The sequence below is a fragment of the Triticum aestivum genome, chromosome 6A (assembly GCF_018294505.1).
Source record: "Triticum aestivum cultivar Chinese Spring chromosome 6A, IWGSC CS RefSeq v2.1, whole genome shotgun sequence".
NCBI classification, from domain to species: Eukaryota; Viridiplantae; Streptophyta; class Magnoliopsida; order Poales; family Poaceae; genus Triticum; species Triticum aestivum.
Genome location: NC_057809.1, coordinates 577,969,930 through 577,979,308, shown reverse-complemented (window position 1 = coordinate 577,979,308; position 9,379 = coordinate 577,969,930).

Genomic DNA, 9,379 nt, shown 5'->3' with positions numbered 1-9,379 from the left:
TGTGTACTTGCCAAACTTGTTCCCACTTCCAATAACAGTTCTCAGCTGTGTGAGAAACCATGTCCAACTGTCTGTGTCTTCCTTGTCAACAACACCAAATGCAATGGGGAAGATGTTGTTGTTCCCATCCCTGCCAGTAGCTGCCAATATTTGCTGTCCAGTGCTGAGCTTGATGAAGCAACCATCTAAACCTGAAAATATGATCACATTAGTTGTAAATAACATGAACGCAACCATCTTAGATATATGTGTAAGGACCAGGTACCTATAAATGGCATGCATCCATTGAGAAAGCCCTCTTTGCATGCAAAAGGCAGTAGAACATGTAGTGGAACCTAGGGGTAGGAGCTGGATTTTCTAGGTCCTCTTTGGTTGTCACTATGCATCTACTGCCTGGATTAGTATCTAACACACACTGTAGATAGTCCCTTAGTCTGTGATATTGGAGTCTGTGATCTCCTTGCACAACTTCAACTACTTGTCCTTACCCTATATGCCAAGCTTTTAGGCACATGAATACCAAATGTTTTCTTTGTGTATGACATAATTGTCTCAACCACCTCCAGGGTTTGATCTAATGGTATCCTCACAAACCTTGGCAACCCAGTTTACTGTAACTTTGGTGCTCTCTCCACTTGCTCCACAAGTGTGATCCAAATTCATCTTCTTGATGCTGAAAGTAGACTCATTTTCTATTCTAGAGGCCACTATATAAAACTGACAACCTTGCTTTCTATCAGAGCACCAAGCAATAACCCTAGTTGGTTCATTTCTGTGATACTCAAAATTCCTAAGTGTCCTGACATGGAAATTTCTTAGTGCTTCTCTAAACTCCACAACATTTAGGAAGCACAAATGCAATGCAAACTGCTCATGTGCATCAGGGACTGATGGATCATACCACCTCCTCTCCTTCCTCCTCTTCAACCTTCTCTTCCTACCAGAAGGCAACCTTGGAACTTCTTCTTCATCACTAAGACCAAAATCACCTGGAAAGCAGTATTCATCAGGTTCAGGCACCCAATCTTCAAACTTGATGTGTTCAGGCTCACTGTGTGACTTGCTAGTTGGGCCTGGATTTATGACAGGATTAAGCTTCTTTGCTCCTTTCTCTGGTACAACTAAGGGTTCTTCATGTTCAGAGAGGATTTGGTCTTCCTCCCAAAACTCAGAAGGTTCTGAGTTTGCTCCACAATAGTGATCCGCAGGTTCTTCCTCTCCCCTAGTCTTATGGCTTGTCCCTGTGCCTGCCTCATCTTTACCCCTACACCAAGCCTTGTATGATATATTCTGCCCTTTGTAATCACCCCTAAAAAACTCAAAATCTGAAGAGGATTTGTCCATCTCATCTTCATCTTCATCATGTTCTACTTCTACATCTTCTTCTTCTTCCACAACATTTTTCCCCTTGTTGAAATTACAACTCTGTTGTGTGTTAAGATAGGGCTCCTCAGGGATTGCTGCTGCCAAAGTTGCATTAGGGAGTGGATACAAGACCCCTTGTTGGGAAACAAGATAAACAACAGGTTCACCAACATGATCAATGGTGATCTGCTCCTCAAGCATGCTGTGATCCATGTTAACATCTGCTGGGCTTGGATCAGTAGGCTTTCTGACAGTGATGTTCAGGATCTTCTTATCAACAAACCAGTCAAGCATGTCCTCTAATGCCTCCTCACTATCCAGGACCTCCACCCCCTCCAAGCCCTTTCCCTCTTCCTTTACATAAGTCAGACAAGCATCCATTCCATAACCCTCCAACTCAGCCAATGCTAATATGGTCAGATAACTAATGTCTGAAGAAACTGAATACTTTCTCTCCATGTTATCTGTTCCTTGAAAATGTAGCCTCATGTCCCAAATCTCATCATCTAAGCTGTAGGATTAAATTGACAAACAATTAATTTTTAACTCACTAAAACTTTAAACAATGACCAAATGTACTGAACATTACTGAACTTTCTTCTAATTACAGTGAATGCACTGACCAAATGAACTAACCAAATGCACTTTCTTCTGAACTGACTTAACCAATAAAACAATGTACCATGCCAAGAACAAACAATTACTAACCCTAGTTCTAAATTGAACTAAAGGACCCAGAAATTTGTAATTTGAACTAAAGGTATGAAGTGCCAGAAATTTCTTACCTCACTCCACCAAAGGATGAAGCCCAAGTGTGGCCGCCTTCTGGATCCGCGTGGATGGATTTCGCCACTGCCCTAGCCGCGCGGACTGCCGGATCTGAGCACGCCGGATCGACCTCAGCCGCGGGCGGTGATGGCTGCTGCAACCGCTGCGCCGGGAAGCTCGAGCTGCCTCGCCCTGGGGCCACCTCTGGATGTCCACCGCCCTCCTGGCCGGTGACGCCTTGGCTCAATAGCTCGCCGCCGACGGCATTTGGCTGCGCCGCCGCCATCGCCAACCTAGGTCACTGCGGGGGAGAGGGGAGACTGAGAGAGAGTGCGGCCCGACCAGCTCCTTTCATTCCGACCGGACCGCACGGGCTAACGGCCGTCAACGGCCGCGCCGTGAGCGCGCGTGGCCAGGTGGCCTGACATGTGGGTCCGGGCGGTCAGAAAAACGGTTCAATCGGTAGTCACGGGCGTTTTGGGTTTTTTGAAACAGCGAACCGCGCGACTGGTAGCTTTCTGAGAAAAATTAAAAAGTGATAGTTTTTTGGAACCCTAGCCTGTAAACTAGTAGTTTTATGCTATTTACTATATATATATATATATATATATATACATAGAGAGAGAGAGAGAGAGAGAGAGAGAGAGAGAGAGAGAGAGAGAGAGAGAGAGAGAGAGAGAGAGAGAGAGAGAGAGAATTTGTACATTGTTATCCAAGGACAATCCAAGATACAAACACAAATGTGAAGCGACATTTCTAGTGTATGAGACATGGGATGACCATGCATGTCTCATGTCAAATCTATTATGATTCTAATGATAACATGTTCATACTGCTAGCTTGCCTTCTGTCGCAAGAAATCCATACCATGCTATGGGTTTCATGATGTAATTTATCCCGATCATTTGATGATCATACTAATCAACACATTTGTGTTGTTGGTAAATCAACGGTGCCCTTCTAGGCCGCCACCTAATTTCTTCAACGAGGACAAAATCGACCTCGTTGATCATACGATCCAAGTTTGTCTGAAATGACCATATTAGTTTAAGTAGTTGGGGCAGGCTAAACGCACACAGACCAGCAAACGGGTCAATGCATGTGTCTTCCAATCCCCATACACTCTTGCCTTCCAGTTCCAAGGAATGACATTTATTTTGTGATGTATCGATTGATGTCAGCGGTGACTGGCATCACGGAATGGTGCAAGCAAGCAAGTATGCATGCACACAACACACGCAGGTGTGCATGCAATCATTGACGACTCTCCAAGTACTATTTGTCGCATGACGGTTGAGTTCGACAAACTCAAACCTGCCTTTGGTATTATTTGAAAAGGTTTCTGCTCTGGACATACATATATATCTTCTCCGAGGAAAAATAAAAAGAGGAGGCCTTTCCTGTAAGCGATATCGCAAGATGATAGTACTTTTTTTTTTTTGCAATTACGCACTCTGCAAGTGAGTAGTTCTTTTCAGCACCTCACAGGTGACAAAACCATGCCCCATTAGCTTACACTGATCGAAAATATCGAGCAGATCGAAGTTTAATCCTTCATGCAAGCGCCATGGTGGTTGGGGCTTTATAATATAAGTTGGGCTTTATCTGTACCTTTTTTAGATGACATGGCTTTTAATTGTGCAAGCTGACATGATGCAAGTGACAAGTTCTAATAACATGCACAACTAGGTCAAACCCTCTAACAACAACCAACCCATAACTCAAGCCCAGTTTGTTGATGGTCAGCCCATAACCCACTGAATTGGTCAGACGCGCTAGTTACTTGACAGATTCTAGAACATGATTGTATCTTTATCCGGCCATTTTGGTGATGTTACTTCGTAGGCAGACCATGAGTAGCGTGGTTGCAAATCTTGATGCTTCCAAGTCCAAGATTCCCCGTGGGTTCCATAGTCATTGTAGAAAGTAATTCTAGTAGAGCGCACAGTCTATGTACATTGCTTGTGTACATGTTATGCTGATATGAACCTAGCGAAGACTTATTCTACTCCATTCTCGAGTTAGGTGTGCAAATGCTCAAAAAATTTATTCTTATTTTTGAATAACAGTAATTTTTGGTCTCTCTTTTCATGCTTATATAAGAGTGTTGTTACATTAACGTTTGAATACCATGTGATCCCACAATCATGTTGGTTCCATGCAGTTCAGTACTGCCATCAGAAGCACATGTGCATCCATATATTGTTCTAAGCACCCCCTCCTGCAAGGAAGTAGCTCCCTAATAGACGTTTGGGTAATATCAATTTAAGGCAATATGTATTTTATTTAGATGACCTTATTTTCAAAACAAAAAAACATTCACATTTATAGTCTTTTATCACATTGAGAAAAGTCCACTTTACAACACTCAACTAACCACACGGTTTAAGATACCCCCTCAGCTTTTTCCACACCTCCAACTTATCAAACCGTTCAAAAGACCCCCCTGACCCCGCCAAAAGCTGTTTTCTTTTTCACACGTGACCGGTTTTTACTAGTTGACTATCTTGTTTTCGTTGCTACGCCAACTTGGTGATCTTTTTTGGATCTCCTCTCTATCTCCCGTTTCTATCCCTGAGCCGTCTATCTCTTTCCCAACTGTGGCACCTCTTCCATCGACACGCGCGCAAGATGGTAGATACAGAGGGTCAGCATGTACGTTCTTTACTCGAAGGGGGGAGCCACTGCGTCGCCCTTTTGATTTAGTACAAAATGTGTAACTAAAATACCATTAGGATGTTGCTAATTGTTTTTATGAGTTTATTAATCTCTATTAAGTTTCATAAATTTTGTTAAGGTTCACTGTGTTTACGACAAGCTGAAGACATTTCACAAGGTTTTTCAATTTTGCGATGCATCATTAGTCAGTTTGTTTTTCACTTTTCCCTCTGCAATGCGTGCGACAGTTGGTAAACAAAGTGCAAAATCTTAATACGGAACAAGTCTTACTGATCCGGACACTAGCGAACACAAATAAAATCACTAATATCACCTTTTATATATGAAAAAAGATGTAATGAGCTGCCAAACCTTAGATAGAAAGGTCTTTCAGATTTGACCATCATTAAATTAACTTGTTAATATTACCCACACGCCACGTATAATAACTTAGCATCACCGATGCAGTACTAGCTAGCATATATACCAGCTTAGCTTCACCTATATAATGCAAGCATTACTTATCGATGCACTGGCAGCATACATTATAAATGCACTACAGTAAGTTGCATCCAAGTTCCCCACGCCTTGACAACTTACGTCTTTTCAAGGATGCACTTAAATGCTTAGGTTAGGCAGAGTAGTATGGCATCCTGCTGCTGTTATGCCCTCCATCAAACAGTTGCCCATTCGGATGCTTGATACGGTCGCTACATGCATGACAACGCTCATAATCCATGTCATCACTCCTCTTGTCGTCAATCTTTCTAAATATCTCATGGCACCCACCTACAATGCCACAATATCAATCACCAACACTCAACAAATATTCAAAAATGAAGATCATGGTCAGACAAAAAATATAACTACATGCAAAATATCATGCTAAGCTTCTCATATATTTTCTTGCAAAAGGTCATCCAAGTGATGATGTGTGTTAACTTAGTAACAGAGTCAACCCTTGCAAACACAAATTTGAGGAAAATAACATGTTATTTTGTTACTGTTGCAGCAATGAGCCAATGACCAATACATATATGTCAACAGTATAAAACTGAGGCCTGCTATTTCGTATGTATGGAGTAAAACATGTTAGTTTGTCTATTGATACAGGAATGACAAATACATGTATGTATGTCGCAGTAATAACGCCGAGGCCAACTATTTCGTCTATGTCCAGTGAGACTCATATTTCAATGCAATAGAAACACGCACCAGATCTGTGCAAAAAGAGAATATATATAAGAACAAGCTTGTAAGATATGTGTTTGTCCCAACTGCCCACACATTTTATGATCTTATCATAAAAAAGGGGGCAGGGAGCACACGAAGCAGGCCAGGCAAGCATCAGCCGCAGGCTTGAGTGTCGCGTAGTCATTGCAAGTCTACTTATGTTTTGGCTGTCCCTTCCACCCCCCTTGCATGAGGTATTACTTCAATACTATACATAGGAAATTAACAGCTTTACCATATAAAAAATGAATTGAGAGGATTGAAATACATACCATAACAAAAATCATCATCAATGGTGCACACACGCAGCACACGCATAGGCTGAGCCCTTGCATATGCTTCAAGGCTCGGAGTATGCATAAGCTCAGCAAAGAATAGCCTCTTGGTCTTTGAAGCAGTGTCTGCGGCAGTCTGCTTCCGAGGAACGGCTGTGAAATTAACATGGCCATAAATGTCCCCAGACGACTCGGAGAAGCAATTCGATAGCAGAGTCGTGACCAACTCAAACCCGCTCTGTTTGTAACATTTTTTTCGAGAAACAGTTCGCGAGTAAGTTAAATAATACTAGTACCCCAGAGCAAGTTCAGCAAGAGATATTGAGATTGTCTCAAAAAAAGAGCAAGAGATATTGAGATGGCAAGAAAATAATGAGTTGTTTGCTGACCGTCTTGTTCCTCTCATTGTAGTGCGCCAGAGCAAGTTCAGCAAAGTCTTTTGCTTGCTGGCAAGGCTTGCGATGAGGAAATCGTGCTGATATTTGTGCTTCCATGTCCTCGGCGGTCAGGTGCTCCTCCCTGCAGGTACAATGCGTAATCAGGTGATTCGATTGTAAAAATGATGACCCGAATATATAGTTCAATTCGGCATATATATGACAAATAGAAAGAAACCAAAAACATACAGATTGTGGTAATCTTGATCAAAATTGTGGTACTCCTTGATTAATTACTTTGTGTCGCTGAATTGTATGGGGCTGAAGAAGGTGTTGTCGAGCCTGGACTTGGCGATGAGGCGCATGGCAGGGCCCATCTTCCTCTTGAAGGCGTGAAAGTCGAGCCTGTCCTCCTCCGTGAGCAGATCGCAGTCCTCCTCGCGCATGTTCTCTATGAACTCGGCGGTTTTCAGCATTGACAACTCCGCTTCTTCCGGCGTTTTACTCGGCGTGAAGGGGTGGGCGCGTGGGATCCTTCTCCACCTCCCGGGAGTCCTCTTCCTCGCCGTCGGCGCGGACTTGGACGAGCCTTCGGCGGCCGGCGGTTCTCCTCCAGCCTGGGGACCCATCATCTCCGACCGAGACGCGGGGCGCAGAGTCGACTCCCTCCTAGAGTGCGTGCTGCCTTTGGGTGACGAGAGACGCAGAGTATGACTCCTCCAGCGCCGTGACGGGCATATAATGGGCCGGCCAACGGGCCGAGTAACTCTGCGTATTTTCCCTTTTTGTGATATATATATATATATATATATATATATATATATATATATATATATATTCCCTTTCCCCCTTTTTATTTTTCCTATTATTCTTGCGTAAAATGCATAAATATTATATGAGATACATGAATATATTTCTTTTTTTTGACTTGTACAGGAATATATTTCTGATCATGTGCAATTTGTTTTTCAAGACATGAACCTCTCTTCAGGATTTATTACTTTTTCATATATAATTGTTTTTTTGGAAATACGTAAACATCTTTTACATACTTGAACATTTATTTCCATATATTGATTCTTTAAATACGTGAACACTTCTTTTCATATACATGAACATTTTCAGAAATACATTACCCCTTTTATACACATGAATATTTTGTGCAACACATGAACATTTTTACATATTTGAAATTCACTATTTAAAATTAGTGAAATGAATGTCCTTTTAAAATTTATCAAAACAATGACTATACATGTTAATGGGTCGCCTCGAGTGTTGGCTCATGTAATAATGATGTAAAAGCTTTGCAGGCCAGCTCGGCTTACTACTCCCTACAAGAAACACAAAAGGAGATCTTTTTGGAAGACAAAATAAATGGAATGTATTTAGTGGCTTCAAGTCTGAGCCCAACTTGGTTGCATGTACTACTCGAATGCATGATGTGCTGCATCGATGGGACAAGGAAACTCCAAAGGTCCCAAAGAGAAGGCTAGAGGAGTTGAAGGCTCACCAAGAAGAGACATGTAGGGGGCAGCCCACCGATGAAAATTTGACCCGGATATGAGAAATTCAAGTTCAAATAAAGAGAATCCTCGAACAAGATGAAATTTACTGGGTGCAATGGAGTCATGTGAATTAACTTAGAAGTGGGAATCGTTTCTTCCATAAATTTTCCATTGCTAGAAAAGTAAAAGAAATATATTCAGTGATACTATTCATCATACAGGGTGCAGAATAAGTTATTCTTCAACCCAGGTAATCTTACAATCACTTCATAATTAAATTACATTTGGAATTCGAATAGTTACATTTTTATTGATTCACTACGTACAATTTGGCATAAGAAACTAAAAGTATAGGTCATAAGACAAGAAAATTTACAGTTTATGTATATTCTACACTATTTTTTTACATTTGTAATTTTACGTTACATTAAATATTTTTTACGGCGATTATATATTTTCTTACGGTATCTTTTTACATCGGAAATAAGACAAAACTTATGAAACATAAAATTACGGTGCATTGATGGTAAAATAAAGGGGGTGAAGAATAACTATTCCTCACCCAGGGTGACGAATAGTCAATCCCTGGCAAGGTAAAGATGGGATTTGGCGTCAACGTAATGAGGATCTTGGTGAACTGCATTCATTATTAAACTATTTTTAGTGCAGTATTTTAGATCTAGATATGAAGGTTATTAATAAAGTTAACACGCGTGTTAAAGAGTACATGAACGAGTCCCTCAGTGCCTCATACACATCGAAGAAGTTAGGAAAGCCTTATTTAGCATCGATGACCTTTTGGCCCCATGACACTATTGGAATCAGAGAATTTGTCGTCAACCAGTTCATTGCCGTCGGCTAGCAGATGGCAAACACCTTCTTTGTCGTCCGCTCACGAAAAGCAGACGGCAAAGAACTGGCTGACGGCAAACCGCGCCTTCGCCGTAAGCCAGTTCCTTGCCGTCCGCTAGCGGACTGCAAAGTAGCTCTTGCCGACAGCCAATTCTTTACCGTCGACTAGTTGACGACAAAGATTGCCGTCAACGAGCGGACGGCAACCAATATTCTACCTAACGGCACTGACACGCCCGCCCCCCACCCTAACCCTGTCTCCCCCCCCCCCAAATTTTTTAATACAAGCATTACTTATCCATGCATGACAACGCTCGTAATCCATGTCGTCACTCCTCTTGTG